General features: G+C 45.0%; 1 pseudogene; it reads right to left on the bottom strand.

Annotated features, from left to right (window-relative positions):
* Positions 1–971: 971 nt before the first annotated feature.
* Positions 972–23,817, bottom strand: LOC109941151 (ABC transporter C family member 3-like; annotated as a pseudogene).
* Positions 23,818–25,385: the final 1,568 nt, after the last annotated feature.

The raw sequence follows: 25,385 nt of genomic DNA, 5'->3' as shown, positions 1-25,385 counted from the left end.
TCATATTGTGAACTTGTGATCTATGTGATCAATTTGTAATATTGTGAACTTGTTATCTTTATGATCAACCTGTTATATTCTCAACTTGTAGTCTTTGTGATCAATTTGTTATATTGTGAATTGTGAACTTGTGGTCTTTGTGATATTTGTAAACTTTGTTGTATTGCGAACTTGTTATATTGATATATTTTTATATTGATATGATTACCGATTATATTTAAGGTTCCGACAGGTACCGATGTATTTTTCGTACCGAACTTTCGATTTCGATATTTTCGAAATACCGATATCGTTTCCGTTTCCAAAGTTTCCGTTTCGGATTAAAAATATGAAAACGGTAACGGTTTAAGTGTTTTCCGATCGTTTCCGACCATGTTCACCCCTACCAACAACGATTCATCTGTGCCATTTTGACTGCTCTTCGGACACCGCTAGTGATTCACATATCAGTTTTTTGGTGTTTTATCTCTATATATTGTAGCTACAGCAGTTCAACAGTTGCTTGATTCGATAGAGTAGCCAAATAGTTCCATGAAGTTCCATAAAGCGACGTAGGAAACATTTGTAGGGAGTATCTAAAAGTAAAACGTTCCTAAATATTAAAGGGATATTGTAGTTTCGCGTCACAAACTTTTGTTAATCCTTTATATTAGATATTTTTTCCTTTTTATATCTATTAACATCAGATAGAACTTACAAGTTAATATATTGGTAAAAGAAATAATTAAGTACAGTTATAAATTTTGGTAGTTTGATTGTACGACGATTACGTGAAAATTTTGATTGTATAGCAGTTTTAACCGCTACGCTAGTGGCCACCTATTTAGTTTGGAAACAAAATTATCAAAATATTAGTATTTTTGTGCTAAAACAAAAAAAATCGTCGCCTATATTCACAAACTGCAATTGGGCGCAACACCAGGCACATCCTAGTGGTGGTGACGTTGGAAGAACTTTGCTGCACAAGTAGATGCTCTGAATTCTGGCTCCGGAAATATCCAAGGAAAGAAGTTTCATGTATATACAATGAAACAAATATATCACACTTCCAAGGGCCTTGGGGAATATGGATATTCATAGTTTTTTTTTTTTTAAAAAATCTTTTTATTAAGCTATAAAATTGGTAACACGTAGATACTCACACTTCCTAGGGCGTTTGTCCTGTATTATCTGTAGAGTATTGATTTAGCTGCTTTCTTGCATTCGCCACTTATCAGATCCCATGGTATACTCAGATACAAGTTTGGAGAATAGGGATGAACTGTCCTCTAGCAGTTTTGCTGGGGCGTCATGCTCTGCAATTTCACCTGTTTTACAACATGGACATTGTTCAAGCGTGAGAAGTAATAAATGCGAACATAATTTTGGCTCGTAAGTCAGGGGCATACTGACCGTTATCCAGAAGCAAGACTTTAAGGTTTCTTTAAGGTTTTTTGAATCAAGCTGTCTGTAATTGGATCCACGGATGAAGTTGCCTCATCCAAAACCAAGATCTTCCTCCGTTTCAGAATCACCCTTCCCAGACACACAAGTTGACGCTGACCTGTGCTCCAGTTTTTGCCCCTTTCTGTCACTACATTTGACAACCAAAGAACATGTTAGGGCTTCGACACCATAGAGCAGTGTCCGGAGACCTGGCAGGTATCAAACCTGTAGAGTCAAGCTTAAGCTCGTTCTTTCTAACTTCATCCCCAAGATGACATGAATCCAATGCCTGGAGAGCGCATGTATTAGGTGCAGAATGGAACACTTTTTAAGAGAAATGAAATAAATTTAGCGATTGGAATGTACCTCCCAGATTTTCTCGTCACTGTACTCCCCAAGGGGGTCAATATTGGTTCGCAGGGTCCCCTCAAACATAACAGGATCTTGTGGAATGATGCTCAATCTTGTCCGGAGGTCATGTAGTCCAATGGTGCAGATGTCAGTGCCATCTATAAACACTTGGCCAATACATGGGTCCACAATGCGAAATAGTGCCTGAATCAAGGTTGATTTGCCACCACCTGTTCTACCAACAATACCTGTCTTCTTTCCTCCGAGTAAGGTGCACGTCAGGCCTTTTAGAACAAAAGGCAGCTGCGGTGCATATCGAACCTGCAGCATATAACACGCTCTACTAAATCAGTTATCAATTACACTTGTTTTCCACCTCAAGACAAGTTTTGGTTTTCTGGAATATTCTGGGAAAATATTAAGTATTAAAGGCTGCAGTTCTGTTAACAACAGGAACATAAAAACCAAAAGGACATGTTAATATTAGAATAATCCTTATAATGAAATTGGTTGCTTTACAACAGTTAGCATTTACTACACCTAAAGCTGTCTAGTTTCATAAATACTGATGTGAGCACAATAACAATTACACAAATTGAATAAGGGTAGTGCGTAAAGTTGAAGAGACAAACATGGAGGTTAAGAAACTTAATTTCGCCCTTTGTTGGCCACTGTCTATTTGGTTGGCGTTCTGATATTGTAAGTGGTGGTTCTGAAGGAATAGTCGTATACTGCAACATTCTTTCCACTGATATCATTCTATTTTCCAAACTGCAGAGGACAGCAATAGCCCACCCTTGTAGCATATTGAGGCTTAGTCCATAAGTGACCGCAAGACCAGCAGTCTCTGTACAAAATATTATCAGCACGTTAGAACACTAAGAAGAACAATATTGATCTTGCTAGAGAAATAATATGCTTACTTGGGTCAATTAAAGCAGATGGTGAAGAGACCAGAAGTATCAATGTGAAGGAAAAAACAAAGGATGAAAGCATATCCAAACGAAAGCACAACCATTCCATTGCGGCTGCATTATACAAACTTGGTCGAGATAAATTATCCACCAAATATCCAATATAACGGATAAATTGTCTTTCCTTTTGAAAGCATCTAATTATATTTGAGCCAGCCATTGATTCAGAAAAATGTTGAAGCACGGGGGACCTGCAAACTCCAACCAACCTTTGCAACTCTCTAGCTGCATCTATGTAGTATTGCTAAAAGTTGGAGTGTGTGAACATCAATGAGAAAATTGGCACCATCAGTTTTAAAAATAGAAAACCAATACAATTATAATTCATATATAATTTACCTGATACCACAGCGATGCAGTAATAATGGGGACAAAAACTATGAAGACTTGCCATGCAACATGTGACATCAGAATAACTGTTCCTAGAATCTCAATAGCAGGAAATAGAAGATAGCCCATCAGGTCAAAAATTCTTGTATCCACTGTGCTTTGATCTGTGGAAGCCTACAGTTTGTTTTAAATTTCAGCAATAACATAATAAAAAAGAAAAAGACACACTAATTCCATGTCCTTAAAAATAACATTCTGAATGTACTTACTCTGTTCAAGATTCGCCCACTAGGTGTGGAGTCAAAGAAAGACATTGGTGCTCGGAAAATGCAGTTGTGCATGTTCTCAAATAGAATATTAGCAGTCTTACATCCGGTCATGACAAGAAGATGTGATCGAATGAATATGCACAATGAGCTAACAATTGCTAATGCAAAGTACACATTTACCATCTGCAAACTACTGATTGGAGGATTCACATTTTCAGATATTGGTGCTGCCCAAGCCATCCAGAAATTGCATCCAATTTGAAGAACTTGGAAAATTATCTGAGCTAGCAAAATAAGTGGCACAAGTGCTCCATTATATGCCATCATAATATACTTCCAGTAGACAATAAATCCAACCCGGCCTTTCTCCCTCTCTTCTTCTTGTACTAGCTGACCATTTTGAATATCTCCTTCCTCGTTCTGGTCTTTCTTATCCCCCGCTATAAACAGGTTACTTTCATTGCCACCAGGATGATATGTACTCTCAAAATTTTCAATAGGGCGCTCCAGCATGTCTAAAGTTGATAAGGCATCTTTATGGGATGCAACTAATTCCAAGAGATCTTCTCCAGATTTCAGAATTTCAGTGTAATCCCCTGACTGTGTTATTTTTCCATCTCTCATGACCTGAAAGGTGAGACAAGTGGAAAGATGAAAAGTTTGTTGCATGCATCATAAAATAATAAAGTAGACAATTGTTACTGGCTTACCAGGATAAGATCAGCTGAAGGTAAAAATTCAACATGATGGGTAACATATATAACAGTTTTTGAAGCTAAAAATTCTAGCAAGCACTCCTGCAATATACAAGTTATAGCCATATAAGTTTCACACAATAGCAACATATAATCTTTTGAACCTCAAAATAATGCTCAAGGACACTCCACGTTAAAAGGGTAATTGCACCAACGCCCCTACTTTGTAGGCTAACTGCTGTTTTGTCCTTCCTTTTCTGACTTCGAGCGTCTACCTCAGAGTGTACCTTGTGTTCTAGACCTTCTAACAGCAGCATTTCCACTCAAACCTTCGTTACAGTTAGTTATAATAAAAGTCAATTAGCTTATGTAGTCATTATATGGTCCATTTCTCAGGTATTGTTGGTGTAAAGAAAAAAACAGGTGGAGTGTCCCTAACAAAACTCGATATTTTGCTAGTACAAAGGTAGATCAAATATGAACCATGTAGGCAACCCCTTGAAAGAATTATGAAACCATCTGCTATAGCTAGAGACAAGAAATAATTAATAACTCTCATTCAAGATGGATTAAAAATAAACTTACTACCCCAGGACTAAAATAGATGTTCATAATAAGTAAGAATAATACAAATACTGAATTGGAAAACAAATAGGGAAATAAATGGAAAATGAATGTTGCAATTGCAACATTACGATGTAAAAAGATCACTTCATATAATTAGGATTATTAAGTACCAAATGTCATAACTAAGACTAGTATCGATACAGTGCATTAAATGTCAAAACATACCTTGAACAAGTGCAGTCCAGTGCGAGCATCAACTGCACTAAATGGATCATCAAATAGGAAGATATCAGCATCTTGATACAAAGCACGGGCAATCTGTATCCTCTGTTTTTGTCCACCACTTAAGTTGATTCCTCTTTCTCCTATAATTGTTTGGTCACCCAAAGGTAATATATCCAAATCGTTATTTAAACAGCATGCCTCAAGGACATTTTTGTACCTTTCCCTGTTCATTTGTGTACCAAAACGTATGTTTTCTTCAATTGTCCCACTTTGTATCCATGGTGATTGGCTAACACAAGCAATTGTACCACAAGTTTGAACCTCTCCAGATAACTTCGGTATCTCACCAAGTATGCAAGACAATAAGCTTGACTTACCCGATCCAACAGTTCCACAGATAGCAACTCTAGTTCCTTGTTGCACACACAAGTCCAGATCTTGGAGAGTAGGCACCTGAGAGAATTTTTGCCAGGAGAAGCTACCATTTCTCACCTTAATGGATATATCGGTGCTACCACTCGGAAGCTTAGTTACTGCATCACTTGCTAATTCCTCAAGGCAGAGAAATGAACATATCCTGTCAAGTGATACTTTTGTCTGAATGATTGATGAGATCGCGTCTGGCAGACTGTGAATCGGACCTTGCAACTGCCTAAATGTTGCTAGAGCAGATAATACTTTCCCTGTTTCTAATGGGATGCCGATAATTATACAAGTTCCAAAAGTGATCATAGCAACAAATGCAGGGGCACAAAAAAATACAGATATAAGCATTGATGAGGTGTAGACATATTTCTTTACCCAGTTCATCTCAACCTTCCTTATCTCTTTAATCTTTGACAAGAAAACCAATTCCCAACCATGAAGCTTGAGAATATGCATGTTCTGTAATATCTCAGACATAGCACTCATTCTAGCATCCTTGGCATTCATAGTTTTCTCCTGGTAATTTTGCTCAATCCGCCCCAAAGGTATGTTAGCCAACATTGTCAAAACACAGGCAGCAAGGGCAGCGAATGATGCCAAGCCAAGAGTAGAGTATAAGATAATCATTGCGAGACTAATTTGCACTGGGAGCAGCCAAAGTTCATGCAGAGACCAATTGAAATCTCCTACTCGCTCAGCATCAATGTTCACAACATTGATCAGCTCCCCGCTTGAACTACCTTGCTTGGATTGGCTGGAGAGGGCAAGACCCTTTTGGTAAATAATTGCAATAAGAGCAGAATGCACGCGCAAGCCTAATTGTTGAGATCTAAAGAGCAAATGCCTTGATGAGAGACCTTCCATCAGCTGTGCAGCAACAAATGCCAACACCAAAAGGTATCCTCTTTTAGTGGATCGTGTGCTTTGATTTAAGTAGTCAACGAAGTGCTCGATGAGATAGGGACCAACATATGAAGTAACGGTACGGATTAGGGCATAAACTGCAGTGATAATGATTAGCTTCCATGTTGTGAGCACAAGAGATTTGACTAACTTAACTGTTGTAACATCAGTGTATTGCCCTGTGGCAGAAATCGAGGCAATCTTTGATTTAAACTTAGGGGTGATTCCGTGGACACTGTCACTGTCATCCAAGAATGGCACATCATGAAGGTCTAGTGTTTTCCTCTTGCCAAGATCAAGTAAAGGACCCATCCAAGAAAAGGTGATATTACTAAACAATCCAGCATCTGAGAAAAGTGATCTACGACCTGTTGCTTCAGATAAGGAAGAAGATTCATGGTCCAACAGAGGTTCCTCCATGGTACTGTAATGGCTTCTGAATAGAAAACAACAATAAAATAAAAAATATATAGAAGTTTTATTAACTTTGACATGCACAAGCATGTATCAGGGAAGGAGCTCTAAAAACAAAATGATAGACATCATTAGAGCTTGAAGTCTGCATCTGCATGGCTGGACAATTATAAGAAAGATAAATAGAATTGAACCACGGGTACTTGCTCACACTCATATTAGAAATTTTACAGTGTTTGTAAAAAATAAGAGACATCCGTTCATGTAGACGTAATTGTTCAAAATTAGGAGAAACCAATTCAGAGCCGGAGCCTAGAATTAGCGGACCAAGAACCAGCTTCAAATTAAATTCGAAGGGTATAACATAAGTTGCATAATAACAATATGTTCACATGTGAGATCTTCTACCGTATCCCGACCATTCAAGTTTCTGGTGTGGTGGGAGGCCCTTGATGGAGAGCGTCGGTAAGCCCGCACACACAGGCAGCACGGAGCCCTTTTCGACAGTTAGAGGAAGTAGCCGGACGGCTGCTGTACGCCCCGTAATTATTGTTCTTACATCGGACGGTTGGAAAAATTAGATAGAGTGGAACCTGTGGTTCCTTCCAAGTACAGTAACGGGTTGCACTGTACTGTTAAAGGAAAGGAAAAAGTCCAAATTACTACCTCGAAGTATGCCCCAAATTTAGATTACCCCCTAATCTATTAATTAACCTACTTAACCCCCACAAATTTGCAAAACCGTCTCACTTTTCACCTTTTAAAGAAAACCAGAACCAATTTGATGACGTGGAGACACATAGGATATGACTTGGCAGGAAAAAACATATATTAAAATTAGAAAAAAGAAAGTCACGTGTTGTCCGAGTTATCAGGAATCATAAACAGATTGGTTTCCTCGTTGCCTCATCAAGTTTGTTAGAGATCATTGAAGGCTGTACTGGTGGTGGCTCTGATCCATTGCCTTCTGTGACGCCCCGTGGCCGCCGACGAGCCACTGCCGAGGCGTGAGTTCGTTGGAGGTTCAGAACGCAACAACTTGAGGTAAGTTTGTTACGATTCTGTTTCACTGGTTTATTCTTTTCATATCCTGCAAACTTCGAGGTTCAGAACGCAACAACTCGAGGTAAGTTTGTTACGATTCTGTTTTACTAGTTTATTCTTTTCATATCCTGCCAACTGGCTAACTACAGATTATATAGCCGGTCACTGCCAGGCCATTACAGACTCCAATTGTACCATGACACTAGATTAATGCGCTAAACATGGCCACAGCCCAACTCTAGAGCACTTAAACCCTTACACACAACACCACTCATTCCCGCCCACATCCTGAGAAGACACAGTAGGCACAACCTTTTTACCAGACATGACAATTCCTCGGCCTCAGTATCTGTTTATCCCCAAGCGATGGCTTTTGGAAAACGGTTCTTCAACACATAATAGTATTCCCAAGTTGCGGATTCCACTGGAACATGTGATGTACGGAAATACGTACACACGGCGTCACAGGGCACGCGACGTGCGGCGCGCGGCTGAGCGCGTAGGGCGCCTAATCCAGCAGGCAGCCAGGCCTAGCGGCTAGATCTAGAAAGAATAAAAGTGATTGATGGCCTTCCTATTAGTCTGGGCTAGATTTAGAAGGAATAAGAGTGATTAGTGATTAATGGCTTTCCTTTATTAGTCCGGGCTAGATTTAGAAGGGAATAAGAGTGATTAGTGATTGAGGGCTTTCCCTTATTAGTCCGGGCTAGATTTAGAAGGGAATAAGAGTGATTAGTGGCTTTCCTTTAGCAGCCCTAGCATATGGCCTTATATACCCCCTGTAAGCACTCGTGATGAGGACAAGAAAGATTTATCTCATTCTCCATCTATCTCTCTCTAGTCGGCAACAGGGGGCATAACCCGTTGACGAAGAACGTCGTTCCTGGGGGCATAACCCGGTCGGCAACACGGACGGCGGTTACGATCTTCGGAGCCGCGGTCCTCCTACCCCCGGGTCCGACGCCCTTGACAACCTGGTATCAGGAAGTCGGTGATCCCCCACCACCACCCCCAGCCCTTCCGCCACCGCAGCCGCACCACCACCACCAGCCCCCACCTCCCCGTCCACCGCTACGTCTAGGTTCATCAACATGGGTGACGGCGCTCAACCCTCCATGGCCGATGTCATGAAGATGCTACAGACCCTGTCCTCCAACATGTCCAAGATGCAGTCCGACATGGATATCATGCAGGAGAAGGTCGCCTCCGCGGCCGACTACGGCGGCCACCAAGATGGGCAGCACCGCACGGATCACCCGCCGAAGTTCCAGAGGATGGAGTTCCCGCGCTATGACGGCAAGTCCGACCCGCTGATCTTCATCAACAAGTGTGAGTCGTACTTTCGACATCAACGCACCATGCCGGAGGAAAAGGTATGGATGGCGTCTTACAACATGGACGACGTGGCACAGCTGTGGTTCCTCCAACTCCAGGAGGATGAGGGCACGCCGCCCTGGGGTCGCTTCAAGGAACTCCTCAACCTTCGGTTCGGACCGGCGCTGAGATCGGCGCCGCTGTTCGAGCTGACGGAGTGCCGATGCACGGGATCGGTGGAAGAATACTCCAACCGCTTCCAGGCGCTTCTTTCGCGTGCTGGCCGGCTGCAGGAAAGCCAGCGCGTACAGCTGTACACAGGTGGGCTGCTGCCGCCGCTGAGCCATCAGGTCCGCGTTCACGCGCCGGAATCCCTGGCCGCAGCCATGAGCCTGGCCAGGATGCTAGAGCTGGTGGAGCTGGACCGGCTCAGCCCCCCTCCTCGGCCGGGCGGCCCCGCGCGCGGCCCTGCCCGCTCTACCTACACGGCCAGCGCTGCCAGCGGCCGGCGCGCCTCCGGTGCTCCTCGTACCGGTTCTTCCAGCACAGCAGCTGGCCCTCCCGGCGCCTCCTCCACGCGGCACAGCTGGGGCTGCCAAGCGCCTTACAACGGAGGAGCAGGCGGAACGTCGTCGTCTTGGCTTGTGTTACAATTGTAATGAGTCGTGCTCCAGCGGGCACAATCGGGTGTGTCGCCGCGTCTTCTATATTGACGGCTTCAAGTTGGAGGACGCTGCCCAGGAGGCTGACGCCGTCGACACCTCCGCACCATTGTTCTCCCTTCGCGTTGTGGCTGGTATGCCCATTTGTGACTCCATGCAGGTGCGCGTGCAAGTGGGCGCCGTGACGCTGACCGCCCTTCTGGACACTGGCTCCACGCATAACTTCATCGCCGAGGCCGCAGCGTCACGCACGGGGCTTGCTGTCCAGACCAGCCCACGCCTCACGACCACCGTGGCGAATGGCGAGCGCATCGCCTGCCCGGGTGTTCTCCGTCAGGCCCCGATCACCATCGCAGGCGAGGACTTTTGCGTCGACCTCTACGTGATGCCACTGGCCGGCTACGACGTCGTCCTTGGCACCCAGTGGATGGTCACGCTAGGCAAGATGGTGTGGGACTTCACCACGCGCACCGTGGCCTTCACACGCCATGGCCGCTCCGTCTGCTGGGAGGACGTGGCCGCCCGCCGCACACCGCGCCTCGACAACATCACGGCGCCCGAAGCCTTGCTGGAGGAGCTGCTGACCACGTTCGGTGGCCTCTTCGCCGAGCCCTCAGCACTGCCACCGCCGCGTGCGCGTGACCACAACATCGTTCTTAAGTCGGGCACGCTGCCGGTAGCGGTCCGGCCGTACCGTTACCCGGCGGCCCACAAAGATGAGTTGGAGCGACAATGTGCAGCGATGATCGCACAAGGCATCGTGCGTCGCAGCGACTCCGCGTTCTCGTCCCTGGTCCTCCTCGTCAAGAAGCCGGACGGGTCGTGGCGTTTCTGCGTCGACTACCGGGCGCTTAACGCGTTCACGATCAAGGACGCATTCCCTATCCCAGTCGTCGACGAGCTGCTGGACGAGCTCCACAGGGCATGCTTCTTCACCAAGCTCGACTTGCGCTCCGGGTACCACCAGGTCCGCATGCGGCCGAGTGACGTGCACAAGACGGCGTTCCGCACACATGACGGCCTCTACGAGTTCCTGGTCATGGCGTTCGGGCTGTGCAACGCTCCCGCCACGTTCCAGGTCATGATGAACGATGTCCTGCGCCCCTTCCTCCGTCGCTTCGTGCTGGTGTTTTTTGACGACATTTTGATTTACAGTCGCACGTGGGCGGACCACCTTCGTCACCTGCGTGCTGTCTTCGGCGCGCTTCAGCAGCACCAGCTCTTCGTCAAGCGCTCTAAGTGCGCTTTCGCGGCCTCCTCCGTCGCGTACCTGGGACATGTCGTCTCGGCAGCCGGAGTCGCCATGGACCCCGCCAAGGTGCAGGCGGTGCGAGACTGGCAGCAGCCGCGGTCGGCACGCGCGGTTCGCGGCTTCCTCGGTCTCGCCGGGTACTACCGGAAATTCGTGCACAACTATGGCACAATCTCCGCGCCGCTGACCGCCCTGCTCAAGAAGGACGGGTTCCTGTGGTCGGACAAGACGGCGGCTGCCTTCGCCGCTCTAAAGGAGGCAGTCACGTCGGCCCCGGTACTCGCCATGCCAGACTTCTCCAAGACGTTCGTCGTCGAATGCGACGCTTCGTCCCACGGCTTTGGGGCGGTGCTGGTCCAGGACAGCCACCCCGTGGCCTTCTTCAGTCGGCCCGTGGCGCCTCGTCACCGCGCTCTCGCCGCCTATGAGCGAGAGCTGATCGGCCTAGTCCAGGCAATCCGCCATTGGAGGCCCTACCTCTGGGGGCGCCGTTTCGAAGTCAAGACCGATCACTACAGCCTCAAGTACTTGCTGGATCAGAGGCTGTCCACCATACCACAACACCACTGGGTGGGCAAACTTCTCGGCTTCGACTTCTCCGTCGAGTACAAGCCGGGACACACCAATGCCGTCGCGGACGCGCTCTCACGCCGCGACACACCGGAGGAGGGCTTGGTGCTGGCCTTGTCCGGACCACGCTTCGACTTCATAGATCGGCTCCGTCAGGCACACACCGTCGACCCCACGCTCGCTGCCCTACAGCACGACATCAGCAGCGGCGCCAGGTCGCGGCCCTGGCACTAACCGACGGCCTCGTCCACTATGCGGGCCGGCTGTACATTCAGCCCGCCTCCCCGCTGCTCCAGGAGATCTTGGTGGCTGTCCATGAGGAAGGCCATGAGGGCGTACAGCGCACCCTGCACTGACTCCGGCGCGACTTCCATTTTTCTCACATGAAACGTGTGGTGCAGGATCTGATTCGTGGCTGTGCAGTCTGCCAACGCAACAAGCCCGACCATCAGCACCCAGCCGGCTTGCTGTTGTCCCTGCCGGTGCCGCAAGGGGTATGGACGGACATCACCATGGATTTCCTCGAAGCGCTGCCTCGCGTCCGCGGCAAGACCGTCATCTTCACGGTGATAGACTGCTTCAGCAAGTATGCACATTTCGTTCCCCTGGCGCACCCATACACGACCGAGTCTGTGGCGCAGGCATTCTTCACCGACATCGTCCGTCTCCACGGCATTCCCCAGTCGATCGTCTCTGACCGGGACTCGGTGTTCACCTCCAACTTATGGAGCGAGCTGATGCGCTTGAGCGGTACCAAGCTACAGATGACCACGGCATTTCATCCCCAGTCAGACGGCCAGTCCGAATCGGCGAACAAGGTCATCATCATGTATCTCAGGTGCTTGACGGGAGACCGACCTCGCGACTGGCTGCGCTGGCTCCCGTGGGCGGAATATATCTTCAACACCGCTTTTCAGTCGTCCCTACGCGACACGCCGTTCCGCGTCGTCTATGGCCGCGACCCTCCCTCACTGCGCTCCTACGAGCAGGGGGCAACGCGGGTGCCTGCGGTGGCCAGGACTTTGGAGGAGCGCGCGGAGTTCCTGGCAGATATCCGTCACCGGCTGGAGCAGGCCTAGGCTGTCCAGAAACATCATTATGATCGTCTGCACCGTGACATCGACGTGCAGGTAGGCGAGTGGGTGTTGCTTCGTCTACGCCAGCGCCCGACTGCCTCCATGCCCGACTCGTCGGCTGGCAAGCTGAAGCCGCAGTTCTACGGCCCTTACCGCGTCGTCGAGCGCATCAACGCCGTGGCTGTCCGCCTGGCCCTGCCTCCTCAAGCTCGCCTCCACGACGTCTTCCACGTGGGGCTTCTCAAGAAGTTCCATGGCGTGCCTCCGCAAGAGCCTCCAGCTCTACCTCTGGTTCGCCACGGCGCGGTTATTCCAAAGCCAGAGCAAGCAGTCAAGATGCGGCTACTCAGGGGAGTTCGGCAGGTCCTCATTCGCTGGCAGGGAGCCTCTCCGGCATCGGCCACCTGGGAGGATGTGGACACGTTCCGCGCTTCATACCCACTCTTTCAGCTCGAGGACGAGCTGCCTCTCGAGGAGGGGAGAGATGTGATGTACGGAAATACGTACACACGGCGTCATAGGGCACGCGACGTGCGGCGCGCGGCTGAGCGCGTAGGGCGCCTGATCCAGCAGGCAGCCAGGCCTAGCGGCTAGATCTAGAAAGAATAAAAGTGATTGATGGCCTTCCTATTAGTCCGGGCTAGATTTAGAAGGAATAAGAGTGATTAGTGATTGATGGCTTTCCTTTATTAGTCCGGGCTAGATTTAGAAGGGAATAAGAGTGATTAGTGATTGAGGGCTTTCCCTTATTAGTCCGGGCTAGATTTAGAAGGGAATAAGAGTGATTAGTGGCTTTCCTTTAGCAGCCCTGGCATATGGCCTTATATACCCCCTGTAAGCACTCGTGATGAGGACAAGAAAGATTTATCTCATTCTCCATCTATCTCTCTCTAGTCGGCAACAGGGGGCATAACCCGTTGACGAAGAACGCCGTTCCTGGGGGCATAACCCGGTCGGCAACACGGACGGCGGTTACGATCTTCGGAGCCGCGGTCCTCCTACCCTCGGGCCCGACGCCCTTGACAAACACCAAACCACCGAATAAGAACTTGTGGAACAGCTTGATTGCCTTTGCGCACAGACATCGGTCAAGAATTTCTTCAGGAACAATGCCAGTCCTTGAGAGGTCCACCAATGGAGGAAAAGTAGTGAAGACCGGAGTATACGATGGATGATATGGTTTCAGTTGCGAAATATGAAACAGAGGATGAACATGAGCAATGTCTGGTAGATCCAATTTGTAAGCAACAGCACCAATCTTAGCCAACACTTTGAAAGGACCAAAAACAATTGAAGGCCAACTTCGGACAAGGGCGGTTTACCACGGTTTTCTGAGCATATGGTTGTAGCTTCAGCAACACCATCTCTTGTAACACCACGTCCACTCCCGGACCGGCGGTACTTACACCTGGCAGCCCTCTAGGATCATAGACCATCCCCACAGACCAACACAAGTCTTTTGTGCGTACTTTGTCCTCACTCATGTGCACCCGAGAAAACATATCGGTCAGTCACTCATCCCAAATTGCTCCACGCCAAACACGTTTAACTTGGAGGTTCTTTCGAGATAGACTTCCGAAAAGAAGATGTACCTTGTTGGTATGAGTACTCTATTAATTCTATTAAGTCTTGGGCTAGGATATCATCATCCATCGGGTCCAGGATATCACAATCCACCCCTCTTAGAAGACCGACGTCCTCGTCAGTCAACCCCAAGTTAGGAACCTCCCCTCTTAGCCACGTTTGTATGTCTAGTGTCATCATATGGCATGCCATGTGACCACTTCGGGCCCACATGCGTCATGCGCTATATACCCGAACCCCTAGCCCACACATGCCCGTGAAACCGCGAGGATCGGCTCTGATACCACTTCTGTCACACCCGAATTTAAGGGCAAATACAGGCGCAAATTAAATGTGTCTTAGGATCAAGTCTCACACATATAATGACTCATTGTACAGAAACGAATATCACATATTTACTATTTAATAGAAGTTCTATACAAAATAGCTAAATAATTACATCATACGAAGATAATGATCCCCGCAACCATAGTTGACTGGGAGACGACAGCCTAGACCTCACGAACTCATCGCGGCATCCTTCATGCTCCTTATCTTGTGGTACCTGGTCTTGACCTGGGCGGGAATGTGAGTACAGCAAGGGTGAGCTCACGTACGTTCATCGTTCAACAAGTTGTGTGGAATTATAACACCCAAAATTTTATTTAGGGATGTACAAAAAAATCACCAAAGAGGTTTTGAATTAAGATGTCTTTCAATAAGAATTCCTTTACCTTGAGGTCACATCTCCTAAAAGAAAATATGTTACATAATAAAGGTGTAAAAGGGTCTATATGTGAACCTAATTATTTCCTTGTTAAATTAAGTATTTAAAATTTCTCTCTAAAAGATTCTATCCACCAGTGTTATTAAAACTACGTTTAAACGATGTTTAAACTACGTTTAAACGTCAAAACTCTAATTAGAGGTTGAAATAACGTTTTAGCGTTTTGGCGTTCTAAACTGTAAAACGCAGTGTTTTATGCATTTTAGACCATTAGCTATTTTTGGGCCCGGTCTATTAGTTACTTTTGGGGTTCAATCCAGCTCATGGGTGAAGTTTTGGTAAGCCACTAACCTCTCTGTTTTGGTATTTAACTTCATATTATTGTCTGAAATTATGATATATTGGTATTTTTCCTATGTTATTTAAAACTACGTTTAAACAAAGTTTAAACGTTTAAAAGTCAAAATTTCACCCATGAGCGTTCCAACGTTTTATAGTTTTAATAAGCTTGCTATCCACTAGGAATTACATCTTTAAAATGTCTATTTTTGTATGTATAGGTGGCATACTTAAAATCATTGGCTTAAATAGGATAATAAATAATAAATTAATATTATTTATTTTCATGCTGGGTATTTTTTTATTGTTGCATATTATTTGCAAATTTGAAATTGGAATTCTGAACTCCAAGTTTGAAAATAAAATAAAACAAGAAATAGAAAACAGGAAATGAAAAAGATAAAAAAGAGAAAACCAGGCGTGGGCCAAATCCGGCTGGCCCACCTGGCCCCTTGCTCGTTAACCCTCCGTCACATGTGGAAATATGTCCCTGATGAGTGGGCCCAGGCACCCAGCTCCTTAGCCACCCGCAACCAACTCGTGTGTTGGCCTTGCTTTTGACCACTGGTTGGTGGGCCCCCTGGTCAGCTGCAACCTCTAGCTGGGTTGTTACGAACACGCAGTCGCGATTCCCTCAAGCCGTGCGTAGAACCATCGGGGGTTGGTTTCTGATCCAATCCCATCACCAACGGGTTCGCCCTGAGCATAAATATAGACCCGCCGTGACTTCTTCGCCAATATCGAGAGCTCCATTGAAACAGAGAGGTGGCGTGAGAGCTGAGAGAAGAGGTGGCGGAGGGAGAAAACAAGCCGCCGCCAATGTATTCCGCCCGGACTGACGGACCGTGGCCGGAGTGGGGTCGTGGGCCATCAGCGGGTCATGGGTAACCTGGGCGCGGTGTCGCAGGAACCGGTGATCAATCCCGTTGTCCCTAATTCCTCATCGGTGTCGGGGGTCTGCCGTTGTGCCGCATGGAGTCGTGGGCAGCGCCTAGGGATGGCAATTTGATCCGTGGATTTGGATATCCGTCGGATATCCGACCCGACGGAGCCAGATATGGATACATGTTTTGACCCGTGGGTCAGACCCGAATCCGACCCAAAGTCGGGTGGGCACAGATTAGGATATTACATTCTACCCGCGAGTTATCCGTTGCATATCCGAAATCGACCTATAGTGTATTTTTTTAGCCTAGCCCTTACTACATAGTAAAGAACAAACTCTAACACCTTGAACCCCACGCCTAACGCTCCTAATTTCCAGTGTTGGCCGCCCCTTATAGCCTTGCTGGCTTCCTGCGTTGTGTCCCATAGCCCCTTCCAAGTCTCATAGACCGTAGCACCGCTGACGGCTGGCTGTTGCAAGCTCTAGTGCCCATAACCGAGGCCCACAGGCCCATAATAATTCTTCTATTAAGTTCTAATTGTGTATGATGGTGAACTGGGAAGAAATTTGACTAATTATGCTATTGAATTGTTGAATAAATGATTTTATCTGTCATATCTGATGGATATCCGAAACCCGTCCGAAATCCGATGGGCACAGGCATGGATAAAAATTTCTACCCGCGGGTATGGTCGCGGACCGATATTGGTTGCAACCACGAATATGGTTGCGGACGGATATTTGCAATATCCGATCCGTTGCAATATCCGATCTGATCCGTTATATTCTTCAGCCTGCTATAACGTGTAGTAGTTACCGAAGAGAAGCACTAGAACGTAGAACTTGCTTACGCCAGCGAGAACACAGCGAAGGCAGTGCGTCGCCGTGCCCTGGCGTGCGGTGGAAGGAGAACGGCACGGGACCACGAGATAAGAAATGGACGGCTAGGATTAAATCTGCTGCTTACCCCTTCGTCCATTGAACTCGGGTCGTGGATCGTCCATCCGATGGCCAGGGTGGATCATTGTCGTGGGCAACTTTCGGCTGTGGATCCTTAATCGTGCGTCGATATTGTGTACCGATTCGTAATAAACACAGATCAAATCTGTGTCGTCACCTTTTAATCGGACGACTCTGAGCGCACAATTCCTCTTCGGCATAGCAAAATTGCTAAAGAGTCCATGCCCTTTTGACAAAATAACTCGTCGTCCTTCCACAGTGAAAGAGAACCACAAGAAGGTCCCTAGAATTTGAAGTTTAACCTCTGGATTCTATTTTAGAGTATAAAATTTATATAAAAGTGAATAGAAACTTGCATAACTTACAACAATTTCATTTTAAATCCTTTTTAGTCAATTCAAATTGTGTTGGCTTCATAAAAATATTTTCTAGGCAGTGACAAGAATATTTGTGGCATATCATATAGTTTTATAGGTGGAAATTGTTTGAACCTAGGTTTAGCAGATTAAGCTTACTAATCAAAGTAGCCTATCAATGATGATAACATAACTAAAATATGATATCTAATCCCGTTATAAACTATACTAAGGTTAAATTGTTTATTTCTTTGTAATATGTTTCTCACATGAGTTAAAAGATGGAAGATATTATTCTCATGTTTAATCACCTAAAACTTAGAAAGCTATAACCTTCTCGTTTTAACCCTGATTACTAGTCGTTTTCGAACCTACGATCTCATAACATCGCGTAGAATATTCTTACGCTGTTTGTTCTCATGTTTGGTATACTGTTATTTTTATGTACTCCCTCCAGTGCAGTAAAGGTAGTCGTTTAAGACATGATTGTGCATACCAAGGAGTGATTAATTATCATAGAGTTTTCCCTGTTTGCCCCTATTAAATAGCGATATGAGTGCATTAACGTCACTAAAACAATCAGACTTGATTGGTTGCTGCAGTAGCTCCAATGCATTCTAGACTGGAGGTCTCAAGTTCGATTCCTCTTAAATGCATCTTTTTTTTGCAATTACTAGGGGCAACAACGTCCAAATCCTAGACCCACACGCGCTATGACTTCTTTTTGTGCACGCTCGGTCACGCGCAGGATGACTTCTTTTACTGCACCGGAGGGAGTACTCTTTATCTATCTGTATGTATTGCTATGAGTAGCAGTGAGGTCACGAGAATCTGAAGACCAACTTGGTACCTGGGATCTCAAGTCTAAGGCAAGTTGTGCCCTTGAGGCCTTGATCACTATTCTTTACCTAATAATGATCTATGTTAATCACTGTGACATGCTCAGGTTAATTTGATAGGACCTAATAGGTTTTCTCTAGTTTTGTTTACCCCATCCCTTGCAGACAAATGAATTATTGGGTAGACTTGCTATTGTTCTACCTGGTTTTAGGATTAATGTTACATTTGAATTATGATCATGTTCCAATTATGTTGTTGTTTTAATTATTGTTCATGACAACGTCATTGTGTTAATTGGAACATGGAGCTTAACTTAAGATAACCGTGCTACCACAAGCAGGGGCGGACCTAGGTATAGTGGAGTGAGGGCACAGGCCCTCGCTCATTTATTTGGTGCAAGTAGTAGATACTAGATTTTCACTATAAGGTCCCCTACTTAGTTCAACTTAGATGCCCCTGCTATGGTGTTTTAATGCTTGTCTTCATAAGTGTGCCCTCACTCTCATTTCGCTCTGGGTCCGCCCCTGACCACAAGGGTGGAATGGGACGCCCTTGGCTGACTAATTAGGAAAGCTAGTAGAGAACTACCTTACCCGAAAGAGGCAAGGGCGGTAGAGGAGCTGCGGTATAGGGAGGTTCTCGGGTCGATCCTGATGCGATGGCTTTTCGGACGAGGGATTCCTATATTGCCTTTCTCAGAAACCGTAGCGGGTTTTCTGAAGCTAGTGGAACTTTGTAAATGCCTCGTAGTGGTACCATGTCTCTTTTCCTCAGTAGAGATGAATGGGAAGTCGTGATCCCTTGGCAAATGGGTAACACGACTTGTGGGTAAAAGGCACAACCTCTGCAGAGTGTAAAACCGGTACATCAGTCATGCTCACGATCAAGAACGACTTAGGACTCTTGCATGATTAACTTATGGAACTAAACTTAATTTATCATATGCATTGTATTGTGAATGCTGTTATTAATTGTGATCTATTATTTATTTGGGTTGATATCTACTTATACTTAGTACAGATTATATAGCCAGTAACTGCCAGGCCATTACTGACTCCAATTGTACCATGACACTAGATTAATGCACTAAACACGGCCCACGGCCCAACTCTAGAGCACTTAAACCCTTACACACAACATCACTCATTCCTGCCCACATCCTGAGAAGACACCGTAGGCACAACCTTCTTACCAGACATGACACCTTCACCGGTGATTCATCGCTGTTCTGATTCTGCAGCTGCTTCCCTGTTCTAATCGAATCCAGAGACTTCATCGCCTTCACCGGTGAGGTATTTTTTTTCTCCCATCGTCAGACTAGATGCGAGCTAAGCGCGCACCTCGCCTACACAAACATCTCCTTGTTTATTTAGATTTTGCCTTGCCTTTCCTTGCTTCCGTCTGGCTGCTTCGAATGTGAGCTAAGCACACATGTCTCTCGTACGCGATCTGCACGTAGGCCAGATGTTTGTGTAAATGCCTCTTGGGCACTGCCGCACTAGGAGTGGCGATGCATGTACATTTGACTTTGTACATATGTACTCAATTGTTTATTTCATGACAGATCACTTTCTAAAGCGCTGATGTATTAGCGTTCCATACATTCAGGGTAAAATTTTATTCCTGAAGTTTTGTTGTATTGTGTTGACAGCGAAAATGGATGGAGATATGGTTCCTATTTGATTTCACCTGGGAGGACATTTTGATTTTGATGGATACTCCGTGATTTATGTTGGCAGTGACGGTCGTGTTGAATTATTGCACATAGAGAAGAACAAGATTTCACTGCCAGAATTGAGAGGCTACTTGTGTGATCATGTCACTTTGACAGAGGAAGATAGTGTTGATTTCTATTGGTTATTTTCTGGAGGTGATGTGAATAATGCATTGCAAAAGTTGAATGAGAATAAAACGTGCATTTATATGGCTAATTGCATTCCAGAGGGTGGTGTAACTGAAATTTTTGTGCAGACAAACAACATTTCAGGTGATAATGTAAACACGGATGCGGGAGAAAGTGATAGTGAATTTGTTGATGAAGAGGCATATGCTGGAGAAGATGAGAGTGAATTTGAAGATCACAACTATATTCCAAGGGATGAAGACACATCAGAAGATGACGAAGAAGCAAATGAGTTTAGAACCGTAGCAACGAATCAGAGAAAGAATCGAATTACTACTGCTGCTGCAACAGACATTGGAACAATTTCTAGGGTGCAAATCGAAGAGGCTGACATAGAAGATGAATATTTTGGTGAATCAGACCCTCCAATGATAGACTCAAGTGAATAAGCTAGTTATGATGATGATGATGATGAGGATGAAGCATCAAGGAGGGCGAGCAGGTTTGTAAGGTATGATAGTAAAGCTGTCACTCCTAAGTTTTGTCTTGGAATGACCTTTAGGGGTAGAAAACAATTTAAGAATGCATTGATCAAGTATGGGCTGGCAACCAGGAGGCACTTATTTTTCCCAAAGGATGGGAAAAACAGAATAAGAGCTAGGTGTTCATGGAATGGTTGCCCTTGGTTCATTTTTGGTTCACAACGGACAAATTGTGAGTGGTTTCAAGTGAAGACTTTTAATGATGTGCACATTTGTCCGAGAAGGAAAGACAACAGGTTGGTGACAGGGACAAGGATAGCTGATAGATACGAGAGCATAATCAAAGCAAACCCATCTTGGAAAGTTCGTATATAAAGCAGACAGTGCTGCTTGACATGGGTGCTGATGTGTCAATTTCGAAGATCAAGAGAGCAAAGGGTATTGTCATGAGAAGAATATATAACTCGTGCAGAGGACAATATGCCAAGATATTTGAGTGCCAGGCTGACATTCTTAGGAGCAATCCTGGGAGCACAGTTGCTGTTTGTTTGGACCCTAATTATGAAGGAGCGGATCTAGACAAAATAACCATTGGTGTCATCTCTATTAAGTTATAGTATCATCAACTCATTTAAGTGCTAACAAATAGTCAAATATACATTTTAATGGAGATTACTAAAATCTATTGGTGTCACATGACACCATAAAAATGGCTTGGATCCACCCCTATTTATGATATGCCAGTATTTCAAAGATTTTATGTCTGCTTTGATGCTTGCAAAAGAGGATTCTTATCTGGGTGTAGGGAAGTCATTGGAGTGGATGGTTGTTTCTTCAAAGGAGCATGCAATGGTGAGCTTTTATGTGCCCTCGGTAGAGATGCAAATAACCAAATTTATCCCATAGCATGGGCAGTGGTTGAGAAAGAAACAGAAGATTCATGGTTATGGTTTTTGGGCCATCTGCAAAAGGATGGCCATAATATCTGACCAACAAAAGGTACAGATATCTACTAAATTTTGTGTCTTTTGGTTATTTTCTGTACATGGGTTTTATAAACATAATACTATTTTGTAGGGTCTTATTAACGCTGTCAGAGACTTATTTCCTGATATTGAGCACAGAATGTGTACAAGACACATATATGTTAACTTGAGAAAGAAGTTAAAATATCAAGCATTTCAAAAGCCCTTTTGGAGGTGCGCTAAGGCCTCAAGTGTTCCTTTCTTCAACTTTTGGAAGAGACCCGAGTGAGGATAAAAAATGGACCAAGCTGTCATGGGTGGGAATCAAAGGTAAATGTGGTCGATGTCATAAACCAGGTCATAATGTTAGAACATGTATAGCTAATCCCTCAGGAGGTAATATCAGAAAAGTTATGGAGAGAGCCAAAGAGGTGAGTGCACTTTGTGTAACACTCCTATTTTATTACTTGGCTTTGCATACTAATCTAAACTATTATCATATCAGGTGCTGGAGGATAGTAGGCCACAAAAAATGGCAAAGAAAAATGAGGGGACTAAAAGGAGCTAGGATGAAAGAAAGAAAACAGCCTCTACGAATAAATAATTATTGTAATAGTGAACTAAGTTTATTGCTGGAATAAATAATTGCTGTAATAGTGAACTAAGTTTTTTGCTGGAAATTTTTTTGATCAAAGGTCTGAATAGTTTTTGAGTTTATGCCAAATTCCCTGATCTCTGCACCCTCTGCTGAAACTTTGGCAGAGCCATTCAAATGTTCCCTAGCTTCAAAGAGCTTGAAAAAACCAGAGCATTTTATCAGGCGTGAGAATGTCATGCTGCCAGGCCAACCAATAACAATATCAATAAACCTCATCTGATCATCAACAATTCCTTGCAGGAACGTACTGTAGTTCTTTGCATGATCACACTAATCTGCAGATAACTCGACAGCAGGAAGCGTCATGATTACGTGGGTGGCATCAACACCACCACAACAATTTGGCAGGCCATAGCAAAATGTTTTGATCGAATATATGAATTTTTTGAGTTTATGACAGATTTGGATGCAAATACTATAATACGGCAAGGACACTCACAACTTTGTGAAAAAAAAGCCATGTACGTGAGGGGGTTATATGAGTTGAATATATAAGGGGGTTATGTGAGCTAATTACACATAAGGTGGTTATGTGAGATGAATTTTGTTCTTACCACGTCATAGCTGACATGGCAAATATAACCGTTCCACGTTGTCAAACTGGTTCTGGTTTTCTTTAAAAAGGTGAAAAGTGAGACTGTTTTGCAAATTGTGGGGGTTAAATATAGCCTAGACGAGATTGCACTACGATCTTTCATGCCTATGCTTTCCTCATGTACATACTACGCTGCTTGTTTGCTTCTACGTATTAGAACCGGTGAGGCAGCCTAGGCGGTGCCTAGGTGCTGGGTCCGCCTCTGGATTAGGGGGTAATCTAAACTTGGGGCATACTTCGAGGTAGTAATTTGGACTTTTTCCTTAGGGCCCGTTTGTTTCCTTGGAATTGAATTCCATTTTAATAATTATAATTTAGACAAAACTAATTAAGTTTATATATTTATATATATAATATATTTGTATATTATCCTAAATCACATGAGAGAGTTAGTTATATAGTATATTTATGTTATAGAGGTGCAGGTAGAAGAGTGTGCTATAAGTTGTACATCGGAAAATTAGCATGTAAATCTATAGAATCAATTTCCATCTCTCACCGCATGAATTTGAGATAGGCTTATATGATAACTTTGGAAAGTGGTGGAATGTCATATTCTAAAAAATTAGCCTATTCCATTAGTAAGATTCCAATTCCTCGAAATGAAAGGAAACAAACGGGGCCTTAAGGGAAATGGAGGCCGATCTACAGTAAGAACATTGGACGAAGGAAAGTACAGGATGCGCGATGCAGAAGGGCAGAACTACATCCTACAGCAGCCCGCCTGAAACCTAGCAGTAGTACCATTCCAAGACGTGCATTGTTTTGTACTTCTACATGCGTCGCAACTCGCAACGGGAAACCCATGATTTGCATTCACTACGTCGACCACGGGGTGGATCCACCCGATAAATTTAGAGAGAGAAAATCGAAAGGTATATAATACATGCAAACACTGGTGGGTGTCAGAGGTTAGGCACACCAGGGATCGGAATAGAAAGGGGGGCCGTACCTGGTGGAAGCTCGTTGCCGACGAAGGTCGAAGGGCCCGACGAACTGGGTATGGCGGCGCTGCTCGCCCAGTAGTCGGCGTCGCCGCCGCCAGGAAAGAAAGGCTAGGAGAGAGGAGAGAGAGAGAGAGGTGCGCGGTTTACTATATAAGGCTCAAAACCAGCGACGGGACAAGAAAACGTCTACTTCACTCCAAACCTATTCAAGGGAACGTATACGTATACGATGCAAGCAATGGTTTAGGCTGTCTACAGCAACGTTCTCTAAATTTCGTCCCCTAAAAAAATATTCTCTGTACTTTACACCACACTCTAAAAGATTCTGTCATCTATATCATCTTAGTCTCTAGCAACGTCCTCTAAATTTGGTTCTCTATAGCTACAATATTAACAGAATACACAACTATCTTATTTATTAATTGTTTTCATATAATTTTAATTGGATCTAACGTGCCGCATTAAAAATGATGCAACTAATAATTTTCCAAAACCACAAATTAGTGAACGTATAAATATTATGCAAAAAATAATGTATACAAATTATGTGAATTTTGTTCTCTCTCTTCAGCCTTCGCCATCTACTCGGTGGCCAACTCCACGTACCCATAGTGGTGGTGTCAGTACGCCCGCGAAGGAGACGGATGTCGCGGATGAAATATCCAACCTGACGCGCGACCAGCAATTCAAGGCGATAGAGAACGAGCTCAGAACCTCTATGTTTGGCGGATGCACTTCGTCCTCCAAATTTTACCGGACCGTTTACAGGAGCTTGCTGGACGCATAAAGTAGCTTAAGAACCGCTATATATAACGTACAGAACGCTTTACCGAGCGTTGCTGGAGGCAGCTTTAAAGCCTTGGACCTCCATCCTATGGTTCGTGACTCTTATGTGCCGTTTTGTTCGTGAAATGTAACGTAAATGGTAATGATAATGATTCACGCTTAAATGTCGGTGGTAACAAATTTGAATAAGGCGGTATTCATTTGTAGTGTGGTATCGATTACGGTTGGACTTAAACAAACATTATTTAACGTTATCGGTTACCTATTACGTTATCAATATATAAATCAAACGGCACATTTATGTTTAATTAATCCCTCCCACCAATGCATGTACTTTTTTTATAACCCATGTATGGCTTACGAAAACAGAATGACCCACAACTAGGGATGAAAACGGTTTCGGAATTTTTCGGAATTCCGAAAACCGTTTCCATTTTTTCTCGGTCGGATTTATCGGTATCGTATTTTTCAAAAGCGGTATCGGTTGTCGAAATTTTGATTCAGAATCGGTACGGCGTTTTACCGACTGTTTCCATCGGTTACCGATTTTAATCAGAATTTTACCAGATTCCGTTGTCGGAATTTCCGAAAATACCAAAGTACATTCCAGCCCACACAGCCCAGTTGTCTGTGTCCTTAGCCCATGAGAGGAGGCCCACTGCGGTACTGCCTATGCCCAGTGCTCAGTCACAGCTAAGAGCCCAAGACGGCCAAGAGCCAAGCTGTAGCCTGTAGGGTTTGTGGCGGACAGGCTTTGTGGCGGCGGTTGCAGCTGGAGCCGACGACGCATCCTGCCATCCTCCTCGTCCAGCCAGGTATCACCTGATTCCCAGCTTCTTCTCCCTCATCCGGCGCCATAATGTTTCTTATTATACTTGCTCCGTAATGTGTTTTGTGACCTTGCGAACTTGGGACTTGTGGACTTGAGGCTTTATGAACTT

The sequence above is a fragment of the Zea mays genome, chromosome 7 (genome assembly GCF_902167145.1).
Source record: "Zea mays cultivar B73 chromosome 7, Zm-B73-REFERENCE-NAM-5.0, whole genome shotgun sequence".
NCBI classification, from domain to species: domain Eukaryota; kingdom Viridiplantae; phylum Streptophyta; class Magnoliopsida; order Poales; family Poaceae; genus Zea; species Zea mays.
This window is presented reverse-complemented; position numbering and strand designations above follow the sequence as displayed.